At 38.3% G+C, this 12,381-nt stretch overlaps 1 long non-coding RNA gene across 1 annotated transcript in view; it reads right to left on the bottom strand.

Annotated features, from left to right (window-relative positions):
• Positions 1-12,381, bottom strand: part of LOC124186014 — a 125,020-nt gene that overhangs the window by 96,087 nt on the left and 16,552 nt on the right. Inside the window, exon 3 of the long non-coding RNA XR_006871530.1 lies at positions 1,721-1,935. This is a non-coding gene — a long non-coding RNA (uncharacterized LOC124186014). The remainder of the gene's footprint in view (positions 1-1,720; positions 1,936-12,381) is intronic.

Below are 12,381 nucleotides of genomic sequence, written 5' to 3'. Positions count from 1 at the left end.
TAATATGGTGAGAATTGGAATAAAATCAACCACAGTAAAGACGATAAGCAAATTAATTAATAATTGGTTAATTTGTTTCCAATTTTCATCTTATCGTAAAGTATTCACTGCAAGTTGAAAATGTATCGCAAGTACATCCTTAAAAGACTTTCCATGGAATCGTAAACTGATTCAAAAGATTAAACAACTGGTTTTGGAACTTGATCAAACCAAATTTCACTGTCTTCTCGCAATTTGAAAATTGAAATCCGTAACGTTGGACTGCCGATACGTTGAATAATAATTAGCAGAATAAATTTGAAAGAGTTACGTTCATAAAATACGATTAGAATAAATGCTTTCCTTTATCGTACGATTTAGGGAGCGCATTTGGAAGCATTCCAAGAGATTCAAGTGAGGAACGTTAACGTCACGAGAAATCAGAGAGAAATTCATTACATTTGTATAAATTTCAGACAAAATTCTAACGGTGCGAAGCAAAGATTTTTCCTCAACCGTGCATCCGTTACATTAACGTTACTAACTTCGATCACATAAATTTCCAAAGTTGCAGAATAGCGATGTTTCGGAAAATTTCATTAGCTCATAGACGCAAAAATCAGGAACTTGAACCTCATCAATTATTGGCCTAATCAAGCCAATTTCAACTGCAACTTGCACAAAAATTTGAAGAAATCTCAAAGGTGTGTAAGTAAGAAAACATCGGGATGGGAAACCTGAGCTTTCCTCCATTCTCGTTCGAAGAACGTCGAAGACGAGGTTACGGAGCGGAACGAGGGTTGATAGAGGGTCAGAGGAACGTTAACGCACCACGAAACCGTTTACCCCCATAACAATGCCGGCTTATTATAGAACGACAAAAGCTGAGAGAGGGATCTCTGGAAATCTCTCATCTCGCGATGATTAAGGGTCGAAGATGAAAACGAGGAGACGGTAGGATCGAGGAAACTGGCCTCCTCCTCCTCCTCCAACTCCAACTCCAACAACCACGGGGAAACAATTCTACTATGCAGTACCATTGCACAAGCTACGCGGCTCGATCCTTCAGCCAGGCAAAGATTCGTTCGGACTCGGGAAACGTCAAGTTCGGCTCGTCGCTGCTGCTAATTCGGCTAAACGTAGACGGAGAAGAGCTTGCGGACCCTTAAGCTCGCTAATGAATTCCTTCACCAACAGCTGTCGCCTTAAGATGGACCACGTCAGCCAAGTTTCACGCAACACCGGACCAGCCTCGATCCGTCCATTCTGGCAGCGTTGCAAACGTTAAAGAAATTTCTTTGGATCTTTTGATTGAAGTCTTGAAGTCAAAACTTGGTTGCATTGCGTGTTTTACTAGCGTATTAGATTTTTCAGACTTTGGTAACGTCGCGTTACGTTATTCTAGAGTCCAAGGTCCGCAATTATTATCGGATTTGCTTCTACTGGCAAAACAAATTTCAACGAAATTTCAACTTCACTTCGTTGCGAATTTAATTGACACCTCCATCGGAATACGTGTAAAATGAGCGAAGACATATTTTCTTATATCCCATAAATCTATTGAATAGCCAAATCTTATCGAAGAGTGAACGTTAATTCTGATATGGTTACAACTCCCTTAAGAGAGTCGTAAGAATTGTCGCCGTGTTATCTAAATAAGAAATACAAAAAATTGTTTTGCCTGCATTTAAAGAAACATTCGTCTGATATGTTGTCAAAGCTGCATTCTGAATCTACTTACCGAGAACTGCTGCACCTCATCCTTCCAACTTCTGCATGTAGAGCGGCGAACAGCGTCCGTCGATTGGTCAAGCTTTCGGTCCATGGAATAATTGCGTGGGCACATAACGGGCAAAGTAGGTGGAAGTACTGAGAATGACAGCTCGTTGCGTAAGGACTGAGACTAATCGGATTTCATCCAGAACCTTGGTAGCCGATGTGGATCGTTCGCGTCATCTGTGGGTAGTCGTGAAAGAGAGGAGTTGTCATTGGAATGGATTGTCAGCGAAGGATGCGAATAAGGCTGAGGACATTTACGTGGAAGGCCAACGTCCCGCAAAACGTATACATGTGTATATTAATTAAGTTCGTAGTCGATATGTTATCTAAGAAAATTCATAACCACTCAGCGATAAACAAGTGGTATCAATTTGCTCGGAGGATTCGATCGGTGTCCGAGGCTCGCAAGATTCTCGGAATGTTTTCTCGACCCACGCTACTTTCCAAACGTCGGAGTTAGTAATAATTTGAAGAGTTTGATAAAACCGGTTGACACGAATTTTTAGTCTGGGTTCTAGAGAACGTTTTCCTTTTTCTTCTCAATACAGGCACCCGTATTAGCTATCATCCAAAAACTTCAAGACTTACTTATCAACGTAACAAGGATAAAAACAAACTTTATAAGTAATAAATAAATGTTTTTGTTACTATTCCATGTATAGAATCAAAATTTGTCTATCTCAATAGAACCTCAAAATAAAAAATAATTTTTTCGGTTGACCTGTTTCATAGATTCTTTAAACCCCGACTGTTCCAAATACGAGTGTTCAATGAGGTTGACGACTTGAAAGAAGCAACGGGTCCTTAACTTTACGTTACGAGATGAGTATTCATGAAATTGATTGTCATCGTGATATCACGCAATTTGAAAAGAGAAAATAATCCACCTACTAGTCGTATTACAAACAAGAGAGAGAATTTTACTCGTCAATCGAGAGAAATTCTTCGTCAGGAGCAATGGGCATAACTCGATATCCAGAGGTCCTTTAAGATGGTAGGTAGGCACTTTGTGGCGGTTTGGTGGGATAGCGTCCACGTCGTCGTCGTCGTCGTCGTTTCTAAGGGAAGGATCGTAAGTGGAACGGGGATTGGAGAGAGAGTTGAAACAGGGGTGACGAGGCGGAGAAGGGGTGAGGGGGGTGAAGGGGTGAAGGGGTTGGAGAAAATCAGGGGAGGAAACGGGGCTACGAAATTCCCCTCAGGTTATGCCGATGCTATCTAAGACGCAGCCACCCGATCTCCACCCCCAAACCCGCCCTCTTCGCCAGCTCCTTCCAGAAACCAACCATTGTTCTCTCCGAGGGATAATTCAAATTCTGTGCACAACGGTCACGGTGATTCTATACTCCTGGTCATTGCCAATGGCATTTCACTCCGTGTATACGTAGACGCCTGTACCCTCTCGGTTCAATTCTTGTTTCCACTATTCTACAGACAACGGATTGATAATGTCGAGAAGGATAGGGGGGGGATCACTTTTTCACATTTCATCAACTTTGGTGGTATGAGAAGAGGATTGGTTTCCCTCGAAGATGACTTTTTCTACCATCATCGAATCTCTACGTTTTCGAACCTCGTTGGAACACGATAAAACAAATTTTTTGGAAAAAACTCCGTTTGTCGGCCTGTCTGACAAACTTTCGCGATGATCTCGGAAACGGATCTATGAAGAAAATTTCAAACTTACAGGATTTTACAGTCAAACGACAGGCATGAAAAATTGCCATGAATCGGTTAATTTGAAATTCGATTCTTTGTTCTAGCTTTTCTATATTTCGAGACCTTTCCATTTTGACTTTGCTGCACATCAATTTTCTACATTTTTAACATTGTATAAAATGGAATTTCACATTTATGAGACTTCGATATTGCGATCCTTAAATTTTTTTAATCTTTGTTGTACATATTTACCACCATTCGTATATTCGTATATTGTTACACTCGGAAAAAATTAATTTTGTTATTCTGATTACGTTTAATATTACCCGAATCACAATTGATCGAATCATCTCGTTGAAATATTATTAGAGACATTTACGAAAGCTACGATCTTCCGCATCTCTGATCTATCAAGTGGTCAAAACTCTTGACTCGATTGACTCGTCATTGGATGATTGAATACATTTCATTGGTCAACAAAAGGCAAGGAAAATAGTCGTCAATTATCTTCGAAATCGTTATTATTATTGTTATTATTAGGGTATTCCGCATTCTGTATTATACGGAGTAAATTGAAGAAGAAATTGAGAGACTGATTCTGGTGAAACGATGCCTGGTGAAGAGGATCCTAATGAAAATTAATACCATTGAAATATGTGACGTACTATTATATATATACACGTATGTATCGATGTCGTCTTTCATACGGTTATAATATTTTTCCAAAGAAAAATGTTAGACAATTCTATTTGAGGTTCAAGCGCCTTACGTTAATTAAACTCTGCATTTTTTGGAGTATGAAAAAAATAATCGTTGCTACTCAATTTGATTTAAACTCAGCCCCTTAAAAAAGTTTTCCGTAAGTTTTTTGGACACAAAAACTCGCCGACTTCTTCAGTTATTCCAGCGTGAAAATATGATTTTTTCGCGTTACCCTTTCAATAAATATGACGCTCGCCAATTGCAATTTTTTTTTTTTTTTTTTACACCTTACCTTTAATATTACCTAGTAAATATCCTACTGTCTGACTAAAAATTTATAAACAACATCCTGTGATTTTTCGTAAGAAAAACACAAACGAAACGAGATTTCGTATAAAGTAATATACATGAAACGGTGCTAGGAAAAAAAAAAAAATAACCGTGCAATATTATTTTTTCCTCATAATCGGCGAGTACTTGGTACAATAATGACGAGCTTATTTTTTCAACAGATTCAAAATTCCCCGGGTTTTCTCGGTTTTCTCTGTGCCTACGAACCTAGTGACATATATATATATCGTCAAATTTCTAGACGCCGCAGAGCCTTTGAATGATGCGTTTATAAAGGGGGCCGAGAGAGAAATAGAGAGAGAGAGAGAGAGAGAGAGAAAATGAGACGAGAAAGGGCTCAGGGACCCTTCGGAATTGCATTTGGACGGCCATATTTTTTGGGGAAATCGGTCGGGGTGGGAAGTGGGGGGGGGGAAGAGGAGGCCGATAATTTTCCTTTCATCATTGGCGGGTCGGAAACGGGAAGTCGGGATGCTGCGGGTCGAGGACGCGTCTTAGTCTGGAGCGTTTTCGCCACTCCGTCGTCCAATCAGCCCCCGGCGTCCGCGTCTTACCCTCCCTCCCCCGCTCCACGAAGTCATCTTTCTTTCGCCTCTCTCAATTCCCTCAGAAACTAGTTCCAAGGGTCTGGCTTTCTGCCTGCCCTGACGTTCCTTCGGCAGGCCGCCCTCTTCAGTCTCCGACCAATTAAACAACCCCCGGAGGCTTCTTCAACTTCGTTATCTGTCATTTCGCGATAATTGGATTCTCGAGTTTTCGTAAAAAAAAAAAAACCGTCAACGATTTTTATCATTCGAATGATTATTAAAACTTGAGTGTGTCTTTTGTTTTGCAACTAAATCGATTTTTACCGGTTTTTTTTTTTCTATGATAGGGTTTGTCGATCACGTTATTCATTTTACAATTAATCCGGTCATTGATTGATTCGTCATGGTTTCGAGTAAAGGTTTATACCGAAACGAATTTACAATATTATGGTCAACCCGAGAAATAGAAATAGATATACAATTAATTAATTGCGAGGAAATTTGTTGTTTTTTTACTTCAATGTTTGAAAATAATAATATTCATATGAATCAATGAATAATTTCTACAGCAAAATAAATTTGACGAATAATTCCAAGATACAAATTATCACCATTCACTGTATGATTAGAATAATATTACAATTATGTGAAAAATTTCAATTGATTGACTATATAATCACAGAGCTCTGATTTCCGTCACTGCGGAAAAAATAGTTCAAATCAGTGTCAGGAAGAATAGAAGAAGAAAAAAAAAGAAATGTTGAATCTTTCAAAAATCGACTAGCAGACAAACTGATCAGAGTTTCAATAGTATAATATACGTATAATATTAAGATATTGAGATTGTATGTCGGTTATTGGCCAGCCAGTGTGTTAAACAAGCTTTGCGCTTCGCCGGAACGTTGATGGAAATTAATAAGCGTCCGGTTCCGCCCCCGTATCTAAACGATATCTGTCTGGCAGGTGAAGTAATCGAGATTTCGGGACGAATAAGACGAAGACGGTGCTAACGGATGATTGAAAGGGCCACTGAAGGGATATGAAATTAATATCTGGACCCTTATATCAATTATCTCTCAAAATACGTGAAATTCCAGTCCACAGTATTCGGTAATTTTTTCATTCCGATAGCATACCTTTGTACTTACTCGTGAGAAAGAAAAAAAATTAGAGAAATTCGTGATGGAGCGTTTCAAGTCGGTTGCAAATGGTGAAAAAAAAAAATTCCTCAAGTTTTTCAAATATTTATTTCATTACCCTAATTTCCCTGTTTAAGCAGGAACGTGTAATATTTCTTGATCGTAGAATGTAACGAAGCGAGAAAGAAAAAACCTCACGAAAGGTTTCAAAAGAAGATAAATAGCACTGAATAACTTTGTAATGAAATTCAGTACAAAATACAGTGAATGGGCATATTTTTGAGTAGTTTAAAACTTCCCGCTTAAACAGGGAGACTAGGGGAATGAAATAAGAATTTGAGAAAATTAGGATTTTCTTTTTTTTCACCATTTGGGACCGATTTTACAGGGACCGTGATAAATTTTTGTTTTTCTTTTCACCCCATGCAAGAACCACCCTAATATATATATATCTGTGATATCTGCGGGGTTATAAAGGCCAGTCGAAGGCACAGCAGGCATCTCTCTCAATCCCAATAGACCCGTCCCAAGCCTCTCGTGACATAAGTAAAGGCATTCGAAGCATCTTCAGGTTCCCCTCGAAAACCCGAGAATCTATATTCCCTCCGTGCACGCCACCCGTTCGTATTATTATAGGGCTAAATGCGTAGGGGTATGAGTATTACACAACAATGATGAACTTCGAAATTTGAACGCTGAGAAAATCGGCGATATATATAATTACGTCATATATACATTAAATTAAGAAAAAAAAAATTGACTTTAGTATTGAAATAAAAAAAACATATATTTTTGTTGTTGTTAGAAAAAAATGGCAATTGGTGACGTGTAGAATTAGTTGTATCCGATTGACGATTGAATCTGTACACATACGTACATAATTTATAATAAAAGAAAATATATTATATATTGAATGTTTTCGACGAATTGTTTGTAGATTCATCGTCAATCATGATGCTTCGATTACACAATTATTTTGATATTACAGTCGTTCGAAATCATGTATACAGTAGATGAAAGTAAATCATTGAAAAAAAAAAAAAGCACAGAGTATTAAGAGATTTTCAAATCTGGTAATTAGGTGATTTTCAATCGGGTTTCAGATCGCTTTCCGCTAGAAACAAAGTTCGACTGACTTCTTCTCGATTTTTCTAATTTTGTTACACCCGCTCGTCGATCAAACCATACCGTACGAGTATATTTTAATTTTCAGAATTTTTTTCCATCGTAACTCAACATTTTCGTAACTTGAATTTTCGAAATCTATAATTTCGGAACGTTGACCCGTCGGTTTTCCGACCATTCGAAACATTGTCGTTTTCCCAAAGTTTGATTCCTTAACTTCAACTTCGACTAATTAAGCGCTCTCGGAACTTTTCAAATTCGGAACTTGAACCTCGTTCCCCACGATCGTCCCGTTGCATAGCTATTTCCCAAGGAATAGCCGATCATTGCCGGAGTTCTACTCTACTCTAACATCCGCCTCCAGAGATAGAGCTAGCGAAGCTTAACTATATCCCAACACGAAGTTGAAATCGTTACGATTATACACACAAACGTGCGGAAATTCGCGCGCAAATACCAGTATAGTTTTCACACACACACACACACACACACACGCATAGAGACAGAGATATTTCGCGACGAAGTAACAAACTTGGTACAGTTTATATACATAGTTTATATACCTATACATAGTTATTGTGTATGTGTATAATATACATGTATGGAGAATTTCTCTCTACATCCTTAAGCCGAAAGCCCGACGAGGATTGCGACCGTGAGTTTCATAGAATTAACGATTGTCATCCCCTGGCTCCTTGACTACCCTTCCAAGCAACGTCTAATCAAGTTTTCGAAAGCATCTTAAGCCTCACCTTGACTACAAATAATCAATATCTCTATGAAAAAGAAGAAATCCACCGTGAAATTTGATCGGAGACAGTACAATGAATTTTTCAAATCTCGAGAAAATCAATTCAACTGTTTTCACGGATGACAAATTTTTGTAAAATTGAATAACAAAATATTTTTATCACGCTTGTGGCGAGAAAAAGAAAAAAACAAACAAACAGAAAAGAAAAACAATTTTTATAGAGTTTGACCAACTTTTTCGGGGATCCTTGAAAAAGTTTTCAAGATACCAAAGGCTCGTTGATACAGAAAAATTTCACTCATTCGGCTGCAACGATCGAAAACCTTTCATTTTGTTGTACCGAGAATTTGAACTGAGAAAAATGTCTTGAGAGATAACGGCATAGTAAAAAAAAAAAAAAAAATAAGAGCAAAACGGATCGCTTGACGCAAGCATGATATTCAAGAAATTTCAAGACAACAATTTAACAATTTCTTTTGTTTGGGCCTAAAAATAATTTTTGAAACTTGGCAGAGTTGTTGCCTATAATGATAGGAACAAACCTTGAAAACATCAAAATTTGATCATTTTAGCTTAATAAACTCCCCCAAAAAAAAGACCCCCAAATAAGTACCGCCCTAATATACAGGATATATATACACAAACTGTATCTGGAAAATTGGCAATCATATCCAGCAAATAACCGAATTAATTAATTGAATGGAAGCTTATTAAACGGTATAATTATACCTATCGTATAATTGTCATGCCTGTTTAAGATTTGAATGAGGAGGATTACATACGTAAGGTATCAGAATGAGAATTATGCACGAGATAATTATAGAAGGAAGCCGAAGCCTGAGGATGGGTAGGTATAATATTGATTCGAGGTAAGATTGGTGGGTAGATTGAGAAAGCGGTGGGGAAATGGAGGGTGGTCAAGAGGGCGGGGTGGGAGGGAGGGGAAAACGTCGGCAAGACTTGCGAATCGAGATTGAGTTGCTGCTGAGAGGACTAATGAAAGTGGAAGCTGATATATAGACGAGGAGCCTCCCTCCCTCCCTCCCTCCTCTTCTCGCCCCCTCCTCACCCTTCGCGTTTCACCCACACATTTACACACACGCACACACGCACACACACACATATATATAATATAATATAATTAAATGTGCAGGTTACTGATTGTACCTGAAACTACAACGTAATCAACCCCCTTTGGGGGCTCGGACAGAGAGAAAGAGAAAAAGAGACGCGTTGAGACTTTCCGCCATTTTCTTTTTTTTTTCTTGTCATTCAAATAATTGAAAAAGCACTGAACCGATCAAAACGAAAATCTAATCAGTTCCAAGTTTGGAAAAGCTGCGCGGATCGAGAGCAAAATAATTGGAATCGAAAACCTCGATCTCGAGATATCGTCGGATGGAAAAAAAATTGATCAATCTGAAAACGAGCGTGGACGATTCTCTAAACTTCAAAACGTCAAGCGATCTAGAAAAAAACTCAACATTTCACTTCCGGCGCGTTTACAATAGCTTCCTTTTTTTCTCCCTGAAAACATATAGAAGCGGCAAGTTAAAAATCGTGATCAGTTCGTCAGTTGTCAACGATCTAAAAAAAAACCCGTTCAACCGATTTCAATCGTTCTTTCACGATTTCTCCCAGACGAACATAGACTGTATGTTTCAAGAAAAGCTCATTATTACCATAAAATTAAATATCTGCGATCAAAATTTTCCCAATCAATCTATATTATCATCATTACGCACGGATCTCAGGGTAATACCGACAAGACTTTATAATTAAAGTCTCCATGTGCGGCAAAGGGAGGTTCGGCTTCTACCCTTAACCAAGAAACGGGCAGGAGAAGCAGCGGGAGATTTCAAGAGCTGGGGGTGTGGGGGGTGAAGAGGGGGTGGACGGAGGGGGAGCAACGCGAAGCGTACACGCAGCATCCCCTGATGCGCGCTGCGAGACTACAGGGGGTTGCTTTTCGGAGAGTCCTACCGCGGTATGTATGTATGCATGCACATATACGTGCGAATACGTGAATAGTATGTACATATATATTTATATACATATATATAAGCGATGCGTAAGGCACTGGGAGGAACTTAACCGTGCGATTGGGGCAGGGGTGGAAAGCGAAGTTGAAGGTGGAGGCAATGCGACGAGCGATGGGGTTCAATGGGGTTGGTGTACGCGCGTAAACTTGCCCCCATGAGACGCAGACGTTTTGTGCACATGTATTGAGTGTGTGTGTGGATATATATACCTACACACACGCAAGGCAGACGCGTCTCTCCTTCGTCCTTCGAACTTAGGATTAGTCAAGAGACGTGATTACCTATGTCGCTGTTATGCGTAAATTTCAAAGGGGTGTATGTCCCGTTTGCGATTCTCAAGACGAAATTTTAACGACACGTCATGATTTATTTTTTTTTCTTCTTCTTCGTAGTCTTATTTTTTCTTGATTCGTCGCTTTTTTCCTCGTTTGATTTTCTTCGTTACAACGTGTTCCCGAGTATGTAGGATGTACGTGAAAATTAACATTTTTAATAATCAATATTTTAATTAAAGAAGTAGGATGATAAATTATGACAACTTCAATGAAACGAGATCTGAAAAGAATCACCAACAAGAAGTAAACAAGGAAATTGAATTTTAGTTTGAAAATATTTTAACCACCTCTCTCCAGTAAACTTTTTTATTTTTGTCTTCATCTCTTTGTACCATTTATTCAATTCCTTCTCTCTTGACGCATTTCTCTGTCCTTAATCGTGAAAATCAATTGTACGCACGTTTGATCACGATAGTCAAAGTTGTGAGCTAATTATACATATATAACAGCAGCGGAAAACATGTAAGCTGATCTGATTCTGATGTTTGCGATACGAAAGGATCTTTGGTTAATCTTACAGTAATCTTCAATGATTGCTCGGTTCTAGATTTAACTAAATGGGCGAGCAACCGCATCGTAATTGTATTTAAGGGATCGGGTTATGTACATTTATGTACGTGTATCTGTCGTACAAATCGTCTAGGTATATACTGCAGGTATTTCACGTTAGATGTACGTATATATATATATATATATATATATAAATTTTCGAAACTATTCAAAAGATACGATATTTAAAAATATTCAATCCCTTACCAAATTTCCAGTCTATGGTAGTTCAAAAATTTATAAAGCTTGGCAAATGTTTTTTTTTTTTATTTTCACATTCCTTTCATTCAAACATAATTGTAATATTATTTTGTCTGAGATTTTTGTAAAATCGAACGATACAGAAAATATAGGAACTTTGTTTTCTCAGGCGAAATCGCGGTGTAAATTGGTAAAAAAAAAAAAAACGAAAAAAATTGTTTACGTTAATCGATTAATGCCAAAGAGTAAAAGAAAAGAAATATTCTTGCGGTTGATCACTCAGATTCAAAATTCAAGTTAAATACCTGAAATACCATCGATTTTAAGTACATGTGTAATATAATTTGTAACGTGGGATCAAAGAGGTTGAACAGTTTTTGCGATACACGCGAAGGATTCGAGGGGCAAGCGACAAACTTGGACTGGAGTAAATTAGGCGAATAGCAATCGGATTGTATAAGCTGCAGGGCTGCAAGAAGAAGAAGGGCGAAGACGAGGCACTACGGTTTATACTATACATAGGATATTCCATGCCAAATCGACCCTCGACCTCTTGGATTTGGTTGACGATTTTTTATACCGTTCTTCCACCTCTAAAAAGTAGTCTGAATTTTTTTCTCAAAATTTTATTCAGTAAATTTGATTTACTTACGATTTTAGAAAACCGACATGTCTTTGGACGTATGTAATTTAAAAAAAAAACTTCAGAATACTAGTTGGTGTATAAAAATGTACAGGCAGCAATGCAACAAAAGACTGAGTATATTGCTTTCAATTGTTGTCATTTTGTTTTTTCTCAAAAAAGATTAGAAACGAATGCCCGAGATTAAAAATTTTCATGTGACGTCAAAAGAACAAGTTGGTTTCTAAAAATTATAAGTAAAAGAAATATATGCTTGAAAAAATCTTTAAAACAATCCGAGCACCGTTCAGAGTTGGAACAACAACATGAGAAATTGCGAATCATATCCACGATGTCGAGGATCGGTGCCTGTAGATTTGGCGTGGAATGCCCCGTACACATTACACCGCATAGCTCCGCAGGACGTACACCTCAACGATGGAGAGCTGAAACTGTTTTTGTCGAGTTTACCTCGTCGAAGTTTCGCAGGCCGAGTTTGCAGTGTAGGCTAGGTGTATTATGGGTATACACCCCTGTATACAATGTATGTATAATGTGTGTCTGGCACGAAGCTATATGGTGGTGGTCAACTTAGTTCCATAGAGGTATGGAAGGTAAGC

The sequence above is a fragment of the Neodiprion fabricii genome, chromosome 7 (genome assembly GCF_021155785.1).
Source record: "Neodiprion fabricii isolate iyNeoFabr1 chromosome 7, iyNeoFabr1.1, whole genome shotgun sequence".
NCBI lineage: Eukaryota > Metazoa > Arthropoda > Insecta > Hymenoptera > Diprionidae > Neodiprion > Neodiprion fabricii.
This window is presented reverse-complemented; position numbering and strand designations above follow the sequence as displayed.